Genomic DNA, 18,829 nt, shown 5'->3' on the forward strand with positions numbered 1-18,829 from the left:
AACTGGTCTGTTTATTTATTATTTATACGACTACACCAATGTGCCATATGCCCAAAATTCTAGTAACAATGTAAACAGGTGGTAATAAAAATGTGAGTTATTAGGGTCTAAAATCTGATAAAAGGCTAGTTGGTATAGTTTTCAGGAGGCGAGGGAATGTAATTACCCAAACTGTTGAATTAATCACTGGTTGAATCATGTTTATATCTAGGTGTGGTGGACTTTGTGAATGGAAAGGAATTCTTAATTATAAAATGAGGTAAGCATTTAAAGTCTGCCAGAGGTTTCTTTATAATAAAATACCTGGGATCAAATTAACCAGTCTTTACTTCACATTCCCCCTTCATGTGCTTCCCTTTGAATCAAATTTTGAGAAATACAGAAACTTTTTCCTTGTCCTACTTTTCCCCCCTTTTGAAAAACGGAACTACTACCATCAACAGAGGCATTTTTCTTCCAAGAAAGAGAAAGACATTAAACACACTACTGGGTGCTCACTAGTAGGGTAGGGAGAGAAGAAACCGGGGGGAAGTGGACACATAGAACTGCCTCTCTTCTCTCCAACTTCTTTCTCCAGTCTCTCTTTTGAGATTGGGCATTAATTGAAGATACATGTAACACTGAGCACCTCCTACAAATGAAAGGAAGATTTAGAGTATTGTTTTTTATATGCATAAACAGAAGCATCATAACTCTAATGAGGTATAAAATTTGGATTATGGTATATCTATTTTAGACTATGTCCAAAGAATATGAATTACTAGTAACACTATTAGGGGTGTACAGAAATACTACCTTTTCTATTTTCCTTTTCCTTTCTAAAATGGGAAATTGGTGGAGTGTGTATTTGATAAGGATACCCTCTCTAATCTTTGACAAACCTATTAACTTTTTATTCTCATCAACATTTACTTTTTCTATCCACTTACCTATTTTGTTTTATCTTTAAAGCACATACTATTGTGATAAATGGATTTGTTATCCCACCAGAAACAACAAAGTAGACAAAATTTGTGAAGCAATGCTTTTTGAAATATTGGAAATCCAGCACAAGAGGACACTGATCCCTGAGAACAAGGAAATAAATGAGACCAGCTCTATGATTGACCCAGGTTATTCTCTTGAGAGAGTTTGCAGGTGGTGGATCAGGATAAGGCAGCTCAGGTGAAGTTGACAGACTCCCTGAGTTGAGGAGACAGAGCTGAATTCAGGAAGATAAAGGCACCTAGGGTTTATAGGACCAATTAGTGGAGATGAGAGAGCTGCACAGAGAGTTCAGGAGATGTGTAGAGGATTCCTCCAAACATTTAACAGAATGCTGATCAGCTCATGTGTGAGGTAACTACCCAAGGCTAGGGAAAGAACAACCCTCAAAATTAGAGGAAAAAGTAACTAGTGTTCATATAGGCTAGGAAGAGGGCCTATACCCACCAGGCGCACTAGAAAGACTCACAATTCAGAGCTACATTGAAGTACTCAAAGTACTTTAATGTACTTCAAAGTGTCTTGCCTTAATAATAGGGAAAACCTGGCTGTAGAAAACATAATGGTTTGGTCCAATCTAACAAAACATAAAAGCAAGATCCAACAGTATTGATCTATTCCTAATGTGTCCCCCAAAAAAGTTTATAGGAATACAAAAATATCCAACATCTAGTGAGGTAAACTTTACAAAATTTGGCATCTGATTAAAACAAACAAACAAACAAACAAACAATAACATTACCAAGCATGCAGAGAAGCAGGAAAATATGATCCAATATTAGAAGAAAAATCAATCACTCAAAACTGACCCCAAGGTGACAGAGATGTTAGAATGAAGAGAAATGTTAAATAACAATTGTAACAGCTATATAGTTGTATTCCATATATTTACAAACCTAGGCAAAGGTAGAAAACAATAAGTAAAGACATTGAAAATATATTTAAAAAAGAAAATACTCAAACCTAACTTCTGAACATGAAAAATACAATGTTTCAATGGAAGAAGAAGAAGAAAAAAAATCACAATGCTTAAAATTAAAAGTACACTGAATAGGATTAATGACAGATAAAGGACTAAATGAATTAGTAAATTCATTTAGACATTCACATGTCTTCTATGTTGAAGACATAGAAATACATGTGTCCTAAATGAAAAATTGACAAAAAGCCTCAGAAGAGGAAGAGGAAGAGGAAGAAGAAAAGAAGAACAACAACAGCAATAACAAAACCAACACAGCAACAAAAACAACAGAGAATCAGTGTGTTGTGGGACAACTCTAGGAACCGCACATTCTGATATATGTGCAGATGGAGTAACAAATTGAGAAGGGAAAAACAATATTGGAAGAAATAATGGCAGAACAACTTTCAAATTTGATTAAAAGTATAAACCCACAGATAAAAAAAAGAAGGAAAACAATGAACAACTTTGAATTCTATACCCAGCAAAAATATCTTTTAAAAACAAAGGGGAAATACGAAATACAAAATACAAATACAAGAAACAGAAGAATTTATCACCAGTAAATCCATCACACAGAAATTTAAAGGGAAGTTCTTCAAGCAGAAGGCAATAAATGAAACCATATGGAAATGCAGATCTACAAAATGGAATTCAGAACACGGAACACGATAACTACATGATAAATTATATTTGTTTCTAATTTATGTAAACCATTTTAAAAAATAATTGACTAAAAAATAAAAATTAGTGTTCAGTTTACAACATGTAGAAACAAAGTATATGACAAAAATAGCATAAATGCCAAGAGGGAAAAAACTGGGAATACAATATTGTAAGATTCTCATACTAACAGGGAGCAGTATAACATAACTGAGTTGGGCTATGACAAATTGAAAATATATTGACTATAAATCTTAAAACAATCCTCTAAAAATAGTTGTACCTTATATGTCAAGAAGAAAATAAAAATATTAAATTAACTACATCTCAGTTTAAAATATAAATAAGTAAAATATTAAATTTTAAGGCAAAAAACGACAAGGGGACAAAAGGCAAGTTGGACACATACAAAAGAGTAAGAAGGTAGATTTAAACCTAAATCTGTCAATAATAACATTAAGCATAAATCACCTGAATTACTGTTAAAAGAGAGATTTAGAGTGAAATAAAAAACAACAGGGGCGCCTGGGTGGCGCAGTCGGTTAAGCGTCCGACTTCAGCCAGGTCACGATCTCGCGGTCCGTGAGTTCGAGCCCCGCGTCAGGCTCTGGGCTGATGGCTCAGAGCCTGGAGCCTGTTTCCGATTCTGTGTCTCCCTCTCTCTCTGCCCCTCCCCCGTTCATGCTCTGTCTCTCTCTGTCCCAAAAATAAAAAAAAAACGTTGAAAAAAAAATTAAAAAAAAAAACAACAGTTAGCTACATGCTGCTTACAAGAAACCCATTTTACATATAAAGACATAAAAAGGTTAAACAGAAATGGATACCAAAAGATATACCATGATAGTATTAACTGTAAAAAGCTGAAACAGTGATAGTAATATCAGATAAAGTAGATTTCAGAAAAAAAAAACAAACAAACATATAACCAGGAATGAAAAAGACTGTTTCATAATAATACACAGGTCAAATTATCAAAAGGACATAATGATCCTCAACATTATAGACCAGATACCAGAGGAACGAATTAAATGAAGTAAAAACTCAAAGAAGTACAAGAAAAAAAATTCCCACAGTCATAGATATCATATCCTTTTCTCAATAATTGATATACAAGTAAACAAAAAATCACTAAAGATAGATTTGAAAAATATTATCAACCAATTTGACATATTGACATTTTTAGTACACTCAACAGTAGCACAATATACATTGTTCTGAGTCTATATGAAATATTTACAAAAAAAAGAACATATTCAGTCCATAAAAGAAGTCCCAATAAATTTTAAATGATTCATATTTAGCATGTCAAAATTTGTGGGATATTTCTAAAACAATATTGAGGGGAAATTTGTAGCTTTCATGTCTATATTAGAAAAAAGGAAAAATCTCAAAGAATGGGCCTCAGTTTCCACCTTAAGAACCTAAACAAAAAATATAAACAAAGCTCATAGTAAGGAAAAGATGGGAAGCAATAGAGGTCAATGTGAATTCAATGAAACAGAAAATTTAAAAAAAATCAATAGAAAAAAATCAATGAGACCAAAATCTGGTCCTTTAAGATCAATAAAACTGATAAATCTCTACCAAAATCATCAGAAAAGGAAAAGAAACAGAGATGAGACACGAATTACACATATGAGGAATGACAGAAGTGGCATCACTAGGGATTCTTCAGATGTTAAAATGATAGTGAGATAATATTATGACCAAGTTTTTGCCAAAAAATTTGACAACATTTACAAAATGGACATACTCATTGAGTGATACTACCAATGCTCACTTAGGAATAAATAAGTGACAAAACAGTTTTCTGTCTATTTTTAAAAATGAGATTATAGTAAAAACAAAGAAAAAACAAAAACCTCCCACAAAGAAAACTCTAGACCCACATTGCTTCACTGGAAAATTCTACCATGAGTTAATCAATAATTTCTTGCAAATTCTCCCACAAAGTTGAAAAGGTAGAAAAACTTCTCAATTTATTCTATGAGGTGAACATAATTCAGCAATGACATACAAGAAAAACTACAGACCAATATCAGTCATGAACATAGACACAGGTATTCTTAACAAATGTTAACCAATTGAATCCAAGCAGAATTTATTACCTGGAATGAAAAGTAGTTTTAAAATTTCAAAATAGGCTAATGTAATTTATAAAACTATCAAACTAAAAAGAAAGACTATCATATCATTGATCATATCATTGATCATATCAATACATGTACAAAAAGGATTTATTCTATCATAAAAATTCTCTGTGTGCTAAAAGTAGGAGGGAATCTTCCAAACATGATAAAGAACATCTATCAAAAGAAACTTACAGGGAGCATCATACTTAAATATGAAAGAATGAATGGTACCTCCTAAGATCAGGAATAAGACAAGATGCCTACTATAATAATTTTTATTCAACTTCTTAAAAAAATGTTTATTTACTTATTTTGAGAGAGAGTAGGAGAGCATGCACCTGCATGTGAGCGGGGGAGGGGAGAGAAAGAATACCAAGCAGGCTCTGCATTTAGTGCAAAGCCCGACATGGGGCTCAATCTCACAAACCATGAGGTCATGACCTGAGCCAAATTAAGAGTCAGATACTCAACTGAGTGAGTGTCACCTCTATTGAGGGGATTGACTGACTGAGGCGCCCCTCTATTCAACTTTTATTGGAGATTGTATCAGAGTGCAATAAGGTAAGAAAAAGCAATAAAAGGCAGCTAGATATGAAAGCAATAAGTAAAAGTGTATTTGTGGACAATGTAATTGTCTATATAGAAAATCAGATTGAATTTATAATAAAGATAATTAAAGCTAATAAGTTAGGAGGGTTGTAGAATTTAAAGGCAATACAGAAAAATCCAATTGCATTCTACATACCAAAAAGGGAAATTCAGAAATTGAAGTTTAAAATAAAATTATCATCTATAATAGCATCAAAATTATGAAATAGGGATCAACCTGAAAAGAATGTGAAAGATGTATATACTGAATATTATAAATCAATGCTGAGATAAATTAAAGAAGACCTACATCAATGGAGAGACAGATAATACTTTGTTCATTAGTCACAAGACTCAGTAATGTTAAAATGTCAATTCTCAAATTATTCTATAGATTACAAACAACAAATCCAACATAATCCCAATCAAAAATCCCAGAGGTCTTTTAAAAAAAATTTTTTTGGAGAAATGGACAAATTCATTGTAAAATTCACATGAAATGCGAAGGCCCCAGAATAGCTGTGACGCCCTGAGGAAAAAAATATAAAACTTGTGTAATAACCAGAAATTTTATGTCTTATTATGAAGCTACAGCAATGTGGTATTATCATAAAGAAGGACAAATAGATCAATGGAACATCAGAGAGAGTGTAGAAATTGACATACAGATATATAGAAAACTGACTTTTGACAGAGGTACAAAATGGAAATTTAGCAGAGAAAGGATAGTCTTTTCAAAAATTGGTGCTGGAACAACTGGACATCCATATAGAAAAATAAAAATGTCAATCCACACCTTGCACCATACACGAATAATATTAACTCAAAATGGGGCACAGATCTAAAAATAAATCCTAAATTTATAAAATTTCTAGAAGAACACATAGAAAAAAATCTTTGTGACTTTGGGTCAGGCAGATATTTCTTAGATACAACACCAAAAGCATAATCCCTTAGAAAAAAAAAAAAAAAGTTGACCTCATCGAAAATAAAAAAAATCTATTCCTCAAGGACACTTTTTGAAAAATGAACAGTGAAGTCACTGGCCACAGGAAAATACTTTCAAATCATGTATTGATAAAGGACTGGTATCCAGAATATATCTAAAAAGTCAATAAGAAAACAAATATCCCAATTAAAATATGGGCAAGAGATATGCACAAATACTTCAACAAGAAGGTATGCAGAGAGCAACTAAGCACATGAAAATATTCTCAATATCATTAGTCATTAGGTAATTGTAAATTAAAACCAGTGTGGGATATAAAAAATGTTTTTTTAATTTATTTTTGAGAGAGAGACAGAAAGAGCGAACGCGCATGAGTGGGGAAGGGGTAGAGAGAGGGAGGGAGACACAGAATCTGAAGCAGGCTCCAGGCTCTGAGCTGTCAGCAGAGAGCCCAATGTGGGGATCCAACTTGTGAACCAAGAGATCATGACCTGAGCCAAAGTCAGACGCTTAACTGACTGAGCCACCCAGGTGCCCCTCAAATGACTAAAATTTAAAAGACCTACCACACCAATTGGTGGTAAGGATGTGGAAGAACTTGGAAACAGTGGCAGTTCCTTAAAACTTAAGCATACGTCTACCCTATGATCCAGTCATTCCATTTCTAGGTATTTACTCCAGAGATATTAAAAAACATGGCCATAAAATAGTGGACATGAATGCTCACAGGGGCTTTTTTGCCAATAGGATAAATTAAAATGACCAAAATACCTTTCAAAAGATGAACAAATTGTTTACATATATACAATAGAATACTACTCAGAAATAAGTAATAAATTGTTAATACAACATGGATAAATCTAAACAATTATGGTGAGTGAAAGAAATCAGACCAAGGGGGAAAAATGTACCTAATGTATGATCTCGTTTGTCTAAAATTCTAGAAAATGCAAAGTAATCTATTGTGACAGAAAGAAGTAGGGACATGACTGAATATGTTCACTATCTATTTTTTTTAACATTTTAAAATATTTATTTGTTTTGAGAGAGAGATGGGGGAGAGAGAGAGACTCCCAAGCAGACCCTGTGATGTCAGTGCTGAGCCAGATGTGGGGCTCGGTCTCCTGAACCGTGAGATCATGACCTGAGCCAAAATCAAGAGTTGGATGCTTAACCGACTGAGCTACCTAGGTACCCCTAATATGTTCACTATCTTGATGGTGGTGACTGTTTTATAGGTCCATACATATTTCAGTACTTAACAACTGTGCACTTCAAATATGTGCAGTTTATTACATATCAATTTTATCTCAATAAAATTAGGAACTATTATTATACTATACACATATTATTTGTTGTTATTCTGCTGGAATGTAGAATTTATGCAAGCAAGGATTTTTTTTTCTATTTACCCCACTGCTATACCCCTAATGCTTGACTGTCAGTAGTAGGTGCTAAACAAAGACTTTTGTGATAAGCAATATAGGAAGATTCTCAGGCTCTAGGTCATCCAAGTGCAGAAACAGTGAGTTCACACACAAAGATATAGATTATAGAAGTTAAGAAAAGATTTGCATTGGAGTAGGGAATATAATATCAATTAGGAAATGTGAAATTAAGGTGTCTGGAGCACTAGATGCTTAGTAAGCAGTTATATTAAACAAGGTAAAATGCTAAAGGTATAAATTTACCACTAGCATCCAGGTGGTAATCAAAGCTATTGATTTCACTGAAACTACTGAATGAAAATTGACAAAATAAGAGGGAAAAGGTCAAACAGAACCTAGAACAAAATTATCATTTAAGAGATGAGAAGGGGAAGGAGATGCTATAAAAAGGATTAAGATATGGCAGCTAAAAAGATGGAGAAAAAGCTGACTTAACAATGTCTCAAAAGTCAATAGATAACAAAAATTCTAAAAAGGAAGAACAGTGAACAACTCACACAAAGCACAGACCCTAAATAAAATAAGGGCTGAATCCTAGCTCCTGGACATGGTAATGGAGAATATCTTCGGTTCAGTCTAGAACAGAATTGTGACAAGATTGGTGAAGGCAATACCTCAGTGGTGAGGAAGAAAGTTTTCAAACACGGAGTCAACAAGGCAAAGACCTTGTTTTAGGTAGGTATGATGGTAATTGCATGGGAGATGAATTTAAAGAGAATTAGGAAGTCCATTTGTAAAGCACTGTACTGGAGTGAGGTGAAGAGGGTCTATATAAAAATGGTGTAGGGGCAACTAGGTGACTCAGTTGGTTGAGGTTCTGACTCTTGAGTTTGGCTCAGGTCATGATCTCACAGTCTATGAGATCTAGCCCCATGTTGGGCTCTGCGCTGACAGTGTGGAGCTGCTTGGGATTCTCTCTCCCTCTCCCCCCCCCGCCCCCCACTGCTTTCAAAATAAATAAATAAACAAAAAATGATATCAGTCAATTGCATGGAAAACTACTGCACAACATCACAGACAAAAAAATCATATGACTTACTACTGTACTAAATGTAAATATCAAAAGAGATTGAGAACTAAAAGAAGATCCCATGTTTAAAGTCATGGCAGATTGGAAAATAGGAATGAGATCCATCTGGAGAAGATGAGAGGAACATTTTTATTTACTAAGTAATTTTATCTTTCTCTAGTTTCCTATTCCAAGTTTTAGAGATATTTGCAAAGGTGTAAATAATAAATCTATAATTCATGAAAAAGAAATCCTACACAGTCACTGGAATTTTTATAAAACTAAGATATGCCAACTTAATGAGACAGTGTATCATCTCTGATTTATTTGAGTGTTATTGGTAAAATCATAGCCATAATTTCACCTGAATAATTTTAATGGAGGAAAAATTCTCTCTGCTATATTTGTTAAAACTTTAGCTAGTTGTTTTTGGTGATGGTGGTGATGGTGGTGATGGTGGTGATAATGATGATGACGATGATGTATGTGTGTGTGTGTGTGTGTGTGTGTGTGTGTGTGTGTGTGTGTATGTTAAAGAAACTTTGAGGTGACAACAGTGTCTTCAGGGCATCATATTAGTTGCTTGGTGTTTGAAAGGCAACTCCTTCCTGAGCTACTCAAACAGCAAAATGAACACGATATACTCTCCAGCTGCTGCTATGCCCTCAGCTTGGGTCAGAAGTAGAAAGAAAAATTTCTTGCTGACTTTTTTTTAAATTAGGGCTACAGAGAACTGATTTCTCTCTTTCTTATAAAAGTATGATGTCATAGAATTTGAGGAAAGAGTTAAGTAAACTTAATATTTCTCTAAGACCACAAAAACGAAAATATTTTCATTCTATCATAATTCCATTTCATACATATTCCCCTATACTTTATTCTTAATCATAAATAGCTTTGAAGAAGCTAGGAAAATGCCTCATCTCATTGAATTCATTAAGAAATATTCAAACATTTAAAACCCTCTATTTCCCTCAATCACTGAAAGGCTTTCAACTGATTTGTTTTCCAACATAGAGGCATTTTCTATTCTGTTGAAATCTTATCTTGAATCTTTGTGAATTTCTTTAGACTTTCATTAATATACTATGTACATAAATAAAAATGTAAGTTTTCCTACATCTTGGGTAAAACTAGGTTTTTTTTGAGAGTTCAAAGATTTTTTTTAGTCTTTAATTAGTTAAAAGTATATTACAGTATTTCATATGTCATTGATTAAAGAGGTCTTTTGTCTATTTGTTAGCAATCCAGCATGACTTTCATGCACATTTTATGAGTTTTTATCTGGTGGATTTTAACTACCTTGAGCAAAAGTACTTGGATAGCCCTTGTAGAGGGTTGATGCCCTCAGAAAGCAAGCTCTGAGTTGTTCTTAACCAGCTCTGCTTTGCTCCAGACCTGTGTATCCCATTTGTGCCTTGGATTCATCACCTGTGAAATGGGGATATGTTTTGCTTGGAGCAGCTTGATGGGTTTGAAATAAAATATAACAGAGTATCACCTTTAAAGCATCTCAACAAAAGGCCACAGTTGGATACAAATTAATATAAATATGCTATTCTCCACCCCCCCAATACAATTTATCCTTGTTATACTCTCATTGTTGTTTGTTTAAATCACCTTAAATTTGACAAAGGCTTTTGAACTTATCAATCTATTGAAATGAATATAAGATGGGACAGAGATGGGACAGCACGCATTATTTGGTGACTTGGTTACAAAATTGAGTAAAGAAAGCAAAATGAAGGTGCTTAGTGCAGCTCAGCCCAAAACAGAGGGGGGAAAAAAACTGTAATCATACCTAATTAGGGTTAAAATAATGTTTCCCTTTGAAATGTTTGATTAAATTAGTTCTGTTTTACTACACAAACATTCTTGATGTGGAGCACACCGTAGAACTCAAAGACTCTGATGAGTTAAAATGGTGCAAAGTGTTCTTGCGCCCTGTGTGGGGCAGAGCCTGACAAGGAGTGGCTGTTGTTAGCAGATGTCTGGACCATCGGTGGAGCCAGGATGCTTGCTCCAAACAGCAGGCCATCATTTCAACCTTTGTTGCTTCTCCCAAACCTCCCATTGTGCTTTCAATTTAACAGGATCGCAAGCAGACAAAGACATTTCTTACAATTTGCCCTTCAGTTCAGAGATGAATTCTATTTAAACTTGTCTAACCTCTCATAACATATTAGTTATTGTTGCCAGCCTGTGTGTGTCCCCTGGCAATGAGCTACTCGTTCTGGGAGAAGGAGGGGGTGCCCTTCAGTTTGATAAAGCAAGACCAGATTTACTGGCACACTTACAGGATGCTTGTCTCAAGATCGCAGCAAATTTAATTAACCTTATTACAAATATGGTTTTCTTGATGATTACATCACAATTTGGTCTTACTTCGCCTACTGCTGTTTCAAAGCAATATATGCTTTCTAAAGTAGTTTTCTAGAAAAGCTCAGACTATTGGAATAAGTACACTTATCTTGGCCATGACCTCTCCTATGTATGCTCCTGTATACACACACACACACACACACACACACACACACACACACACACACACACGTGTGTGTGTGTGTGTGTGTGTGTGTGTGTGTGTGTGTGTGTATGTATATGTATATATATCTCAACATCTTCTTACCCGGATCCTTAGGACATTACCTTTATTTCAGTGAGGTATGCAGGAACAATGTTAAGAAGCAACTTTACAATAAAATTAAAGTGATTCTAAGACTTCAAACATACGTAAAAGTTCTGGTGTGGAAATCAATGCAAGATTCAATTGCCGTCTGAAATTCTTATCAAAGAGACTATCCTGGTCTATGAAAAGTACAAGGGATTTTATGACATTCAAACCACTAATCAGGCCCTTAACAAATAAAACGTTATCATGTAAACACACACACCCCTAAATGTGTGTTTATCTCCAGAGTACTTCTGTCTCCCTTGTCCATGAGACCCCCAGTCGCTAGAAGTAATTTAGGAGACTGGAAATGAACATTGAACCTACCAGACTAACCCTCAGCACATGCCCAGAACTCCCCACCTCCAATTTAACAAGCTTTCCTTTATCCAAGCAGCTCACAAGAGCCCTCTTCCTCTCAGAAATTTCCCCCGGGATACTAGGAGAATGGGAGTAATTCACACCTACCCGAGAGTAACTCTCCTTTCCATTTGATCTCAAAATATACAGGTGTCCTTTTGCTTCTAAATGGTATGGGCCTGTGGAAACATGTGTAAAATGTAAGGCTTTAGAGCTACTAAGATCTAGGCTGCCCGACTTTAGATGATAGTCAGCAGCACCAGGCCTAATCAGCCCTGTTTGGGTCTATTACTGAGATATAAATTTTTTATCTCAAATAGGTGGCTTTAGTTGGCTAAAAGAGGAGGACATATGAGAGACCGAGAGGCTTACTGAACAACAAAGGACTTGAAAGTGTTAATGCCCCTTCTGCACAGCTGTATGGAAAGGTCTGATCACTAACAGGCTGGCTGATACTCTTGGTAAGGACAAAAGAGAAAAAGCCATAAACAAGTTAGGTGCGCAACAATCAGAAAACTGTTAGCCTAAAAACCCATTCAGTGGGATGCTTGGGAGACATTAAAGAAGATTTATGAAGAGTTTATAACAACAGAAAAATGCTTATACTTTAACGTTAAAGTGAAAAACAGAACACAAAAATGTTTGTAGAAAGAATAAAATACTTGGATGGGGGAAAAAGTCCACATTGGAAGGGGTCATATTATGGTGGTAGAAAAATTCAGTTATGTTCCTTTTATTTCTGCCTTGATTTTTTCATAACATAATAATACATAATATAGCAATTATAATTTAGTATATTATAATAAATAATAACAATGTGTCATTTATATAGAAATAAGTTAAATGTTACTGTGAAAATAGGACTAATTTTAAAACTTCTCGGAGGTTAGTTGAAGAAGTAAATTATGCCTTATAATTGGAATCAATTTACATTATTAGATAAAAACTTTGAGAACATTTTCTAATGTTTATTAAGCCTGTGCTAAGAACTTGAAATAGAATATACACAAGTGTATCCTCCTAAAGAACAAATACTATTGTATTTGTATCAGAGGGTCTCCTCACATTGAAGGTCCTCTATCAATACCTGAACCTGAACAATGAATATAATGAGCATTCCTAATTCCTATTATTTCCAGAGGTTTCTTCTAAATAAATTACATGTATGTCAACCCTCATAAGATAGGAGACTTCAGTCAGCCATACCCAACTGGTAGGCTGGGGAGGACAGACAAAAATATATTCATAACTTCTAAGATAGACGAAAATTGTTTCCAATAGATTTTTTTCTTTACTTACCTTTGTTAAAATATTTTGAGTATTTTGAAATACTCTTTATTATAAGACTCTCTATTTTTTGGACATTGTTCCTGGTGTTACTATCAGGACATGCCATTATTTTGAAAACAAACAACAAAAAAAAGCTGCAGCCATGAAAAAGCTTTGGGTTCAGAGGTGCAGAGAGCAAGAAAAGCCATCTAGAGCCATTTTTAGCTCACACGGTGGCCTCCACACTGAAAAATGTCTTCCCTTGCAGCATGTCAAGTTCTCCTCATGTAAGCTGTCTAAAATACCATGAATAAGAAATCCATGTAGGTTAACAAATAGCTGGTAAAACAAAACAAAAACAAAAACAAACAAAAGATAAAGTAACGTGCTTGAATCTGAACCTGTCTCTTCTGAATGCTTAGTTGAGCTGTGCTAGGAAAATGAGAGTTTCGTGCAGAGTAAAAAAAAATCGGTGGTCCAGCACAGAGCCCCCTGAGAAAGGAGGGTGGGCCTGGCTATGGGCACCTACATGCCAGTTCCAGGGTATCAGGTACTTGAGAAAGCTTGAAAAGAGCAGCAGCAGCAGGTGAAAGTGTAGAGATGCTTCTATTTTGAAATTCTGTTTCTAATTTCTTTCCATGTCAGCAGATGTTACTTAGTGGGCATATTTTTTTGAACACTGCTGCTGTTCAAACCAGACCCTTTCACCTTCAAACCAGACCCTTTCACCCGTGGCGAGTGGTTTGAGTCCCAACTCCCAGCAACCAGGGGCTTCGTTTCTCCTGCTTAGCATCTACACGTTTTCTTCAGAGGACTCCCCTTTGTCTACTGGGGCATCTTGCACTGTAGGATCGTTGGGCTGGAAGTACCTGGCAACATGTTTCTTATTGCCTTACTCTAGCCCTGAAGCCCTGAAGCCCTGAAGGCTCATAATCCATGACTGCCTCATAGGGTACCGTAAAGTCCAGCTCCTTTGCCTTCAGATGATAAAGTTAAGCATATTTAAACTTTTTAAAATATATAAATATCTGATTAAGTAAATATCTCCCAAGACATTAAAATTCTTCATTGAACCAAATTAATGCTTAGAATTGCATACAATTATCATAACACATTCAAATACCACACTAAGTTAAAAAATAGGTGAGATACATTCAACACTATACTCTGTAGAAGTTATAAGTTTAATTAGAACAATAATGAAACAAATGCACAGAAACAAGTTACAACTCTCTTCTCATCTTTCAATGCTAGTAGGAATAACTTAGTAGGCATATGTTTTCATTTAATCTCTAAATGCTTATTGGTTCCCTGTCGATTAATTTAACATGTCTAGGGCAATGTAAATGTTTTAACTAGATATCTAGTTGGGATTTGGTTGGGTACATTGCAGACCTGGTCCATAATAATAATCCTATGAAAAATGTACTTTAAATTCCAACAATTGATTTGCAAATGAATTCTTGTTATAGGGCCTGTCCTGATAGAAATGTAACACTGCTTTCATATTATGTAGACTATTAGTCAGCGAAGTCATTCCCCTTGAACCCATCTGTCACATTAAGTGCAGTACCAATATTTACTGCATTACAAAACATATGTAACTCAAGAGCAATAAAAAGAGAGAGTAATAATATGGCAATGTGCATGGGCTCCAGCATCCATCAAGCAAATCTTATCTCTTATTCTTCTCTTGTATTTGGTTTGTTTGTGTTCTATACAATAATCTTGAACGTTCCGAAATAAGATGGTATATGTAATTTTTTTAGTGCTTGCTAATTCAGAACACCTTACTTATTTCACTTTTTTTTTCCTTTAAAAGGAGAGATTTTGAGACTCAGGTTAAAGGTGAACTAGTTATTAAAGGAAAGGCAGTTTTGCCAAGGTCAGGTTTTCAAAAGAGAAATTCAACACATTTAGAAAACCAAAACTTTTCAAATGATTCTACTAAATTACTTAGCATGTAGGTCACGTTAGCACTCTCATAAAAGGGGGTGAAGCACTAGAAAAGACAGCATATCATTTCATTGCTTTACACAATACTTAACAGAGTGAAAATGTTTATTTAATGAAACAAAAATCCTTGATCCTCTTGGAATTGACAAACCACTAATATTACATTTACAAATTTTAGAATTTAATTCTATCCAGAGAAATATTTTATAGAATAAATCAAACTGAATTATTGTTGCTCGTGAGGCCATAAAAATATTCACATTTACTCAGAATGAATATATATTTAGAAAAAAATATTGATTTTATAGAAATTAACTGACACAAATTTGTAACTAGTAGGTGAAGTACATTAATCTTTAAGCCTTTAATGTTTACTTACTTTTGAGAGAGAGACAGAGTGCAAGAGGGGAAGGGGCAGAAAGAGAGGGAGACACAGAATCCGAAGCAGGCTCTAGGCTCTGAGCTGTCAGCACAGAGCCTGACACGGGGCTTGAACTCACGGACCGCGAGATTATGACCTGAGCTGAAGTCGGATGCTTAACTGAGCCACCCAGGTGCCCCAATCTTTATGCCTTTAAATGTAGCTTTCAGGTATGGATAATAATTTAATAAGACTGCTTAGTAAACATACTTTGAAATTAAATTTGCCCCTTCAAAGTAGGCTCCTTGGAAACAACAACCTTATTCCAGTCCATTGCTCCGTTTTTAGAATTGTCATTCACAAACTACAACATATTTTTGGGGTACATCTCGATAAGCAAAACTCCTCTGATGGCAGATGCAGTTTTAGAATCAGAAGTCACTTTAAGCCCATTTTTGTCTACTGAATTGGTTAAGAACACTTGGTAATATATCTGGTTAAATTTGTGAGATGTTTCCATAAAATTATGAAGTGTTGGGGCTGTTTTATTTGATAACTTCAAAACAATTCGAATTAAATATAAAATAATATTTTCAAAATTACTTAAAACAGTAGCCATCATAGACCAAAGTAATAATCTTGAATAATGACATTCATTTGAAGGGATATGATGTATCATGGTATGAAATAATTTTTAGGTATGTTATATACATAGGGATTTGGTAAACCATTGTTTACATTTATTATATCTGATTCCCTGACTTGACAAGTCCTTATTTCATTCACTCATCCATTCACCCACCCATCCATCCATCCATTCAGCCATTCATTCATTTATTAATCGAACATGTAGTGAATTATTATAATGTGTCAGGCTAAATCCAAGGGCACAAGATGAATAAGAGTACCTTCTTCTCTTTTGTATTCTTGGATATTCCCCTCAAATATTACACATTCAATTATCTGTTTCTAAATAGAAAATTGTTTTAAAAATTAGAATCTTAAGGAAAACATTTATTTTGTAACAAAGTCTGTTCTTAGAAAAAATATTCAATGAATTTACTGACTTTGAGATTCTTGTGTTTTCCCTGTTACTGCCAACAACTAGAATAACCTGTCACTTGGTTTTGAAACTCAAAAAATTTCCCCCAGTGAACTATCCATCATTTAGGCATAGAAATGACTTAATCACCCAGCATCTCATTAACTGAACTCTTAACCATATATTATTCTCATTCTCCTTCCTTAATTTTAGAAGATAGCATAGGATAATAAAACAAATGCATATTCCAGGCTTATTTTAAGGACCAGGTTCCAGGGAATATTCTGGGATCAGAATATTCAAACTAACACTCTACTCATTCAACACTCATATCCAAGTAATTGACAAGGTGAATAATTATGCAGAAACATAATGTTGACAGACTGCAAAGATCTGCAATCCTTATGGATGCAACATTATTCTGGATACTGTACTTGGATAGAAAAGTATAGTCTCTTCAATGTTTTCAACAACAGATCATTATAAATAACATATTTTTATAATCTTTTAATAATTTTTCTACTTTTTAGTATTTTTATTTTCTAATAAAATATTTTTCAACTAGGATATGCCTTTAGGCAAAAGCCTTCTATCCCTGGATAATCAATAACCGAAGGGTTTTTTTTCCCCCAATAATACGTTTTAATATAAATTATCATTACCTCTAGAATAGTCCAGGCAAAAATCTATGACTTATTGCCATACACACTGCTCACTCAATCAAGAGAATAAAAATGAAATATCTTAGCTTTTAGCTTTACATGTGATTATTTTCTCCAATATGAAGATGCTAAAGTGATGAACATGTCAAAGGCAATCTTGTCTAGAAAAAAGCTGAGAAAATTTCATGAGGAAAAGTAATATACAAGAAATTATGTGAATGTAGTTAGACATGTTAAATTTTATACTATTCTTGAAGTTTTAATGATCATAATATCTATAGTAAGAAAAATAGGAATGAAAGATTATCACCATAAATCATATTTCATCAACTCTGATTGTGATGCATGTGGTAGAAAGAGAGAAGCTGGTGATCAGGAGAACAGGGGAAGTTAGGTGAACTTTATGACCTGTTTTGCCATTTGCATTGCACCCTATAAGTTCAACGTTGAACCAGTTAATGTTTATAATCAAAAAGTGATATGATTGACTTCCTTTGATTAGAAAGATCACTCCACTGGCAGTGTGGAAAATTGATGCGAGAGAGGAGAGACTGGAGGAAGGAAGATCAGCTAAAGACTACAAGGTGAAAGGATGAAGGAGGCTGAACTGAAATCATGGTTACATTGTGAGAGAGGGAGGAAGGGGTGGACACAAGAGACACTTAAGAGTAATGGACTCAATTCAACCCCACTGAAGTGTTTTCTTTGTATTTTTATTTGCCTAAATTGAATTGACTAAACATCATCAACATTAATGAGAAGAGTAGCTTAATATAAAAAAAAAATTCTAGACAGTGAAAATATGATGTTTTTAAAGGGAAGTTGTAAACATAATTTTTCAGAAGATGACTTCACCACATACACCCCTAGACACAAACAATAACACATTCATAAACATGCACACCCTTCACCTATAGAGCTTTAAAATTAACAAAGCATTTTCAAATGTATTACTCAAGAATCACAACAACCATACTGAAATAGTCATCATTATCCCTGCTTGCAGTTATCTGAAACACAGAGATGATTCTGTGTGCATGGTGTCATCAAATTGCGACATGATCCACTTATTAATCCCAGACCTTCCTACTCCAAGATGCTGTTATCCTAACATCAAGAAGTTTTTTTTTTTTCTTTTCTGCATGATAGCAAGTGATGGACTTCTAGGAAAGCTCCAAAGGACCTTTTCTAGAAAGACTTGAATCTTCCACTTATGAACCATATAATGTTAGTCAAGCAAATTACTTCTCACTGAACCTCAGCTGTTGTGAAAATAAAATAGAAAAATAGACTAAAGGTGCCTTCAGCATTGCCTAGCACTCTTCTAATTCCAACCCCCCACCAGCTCTATATGAAGCAAAAATGTCACACGGACCATGTTTCACTGCTCAAGTTTGAAGTATATAGAGGTAAACTGAATACACAGGATATGTTTACTAGAGCAGATTGCATAAATATGAGAGAGTCTGTGCCAAGGCCAGATGTTTACTATTAATGAACATCAGCTAAGGAGACCAAATAAGAATAATAGAATAAAGACTAATTTAAGATTAGTATTATAGAGGTCAGGAGATGAAAGTTTCAAGTAGTGGTTATACCCAATAGAATCAAATGTTGCAAAGAGCAAAAGAGGAGTGACAACTCATGAAATTTCATTGAATTTGAAGATTTAAAACAAAAGTTATTTCTAGGGCACCTGGGTGACTCAGTCAGTTGAGTGTCCAACTCTTGATTTTGGCTCAGGTCAAGATCTCACACTTCATTAGATGGAGCC

The 18,829-nt window shown here is 34.6% G+C and overlaps 1 protein-coding gene across 23 annotated transcripts in view; it reads right to left on the reverse strand.

Annotated features, from left to right (window-relative positions):
- SOX5 (SRY-box transcription factor 5) overlaps positions 1-18,829 on the reverse strand; it is a 1,017,940-nt gene that overhangs the window by 604,856 nt on the left and 394,255 nt on the right. The window contains exon 6 of one of the 23 annotated variants that reach the window (XM_045062616.1): positions 11,874-11,944. The exons of the other annotated variants lie outside the window; for them this stretch is intronic. The gene's annotated coding sequence lies outside the window, so the exon portion shown is untranslated. The remainder of the gene's footprint in view (positions 1-11,873; positions 11,945-18,829) is intronic. 23 annotated transcript variants of the gene reach the window in all.

Source organism: Felis catus, chromosome B4, assembly GCF_018350175.1.
Source record: "Felis catus isolate Fca126 chromosome B4, F.catus_Fca126_mat1.0, whole genome shotgun sequence".
NCBI classification, from domain to species: Eukaryota; Metazoa; Chordata; class Mammalia; order Carnivora; family Felidae; genus Felis; species Felis catus.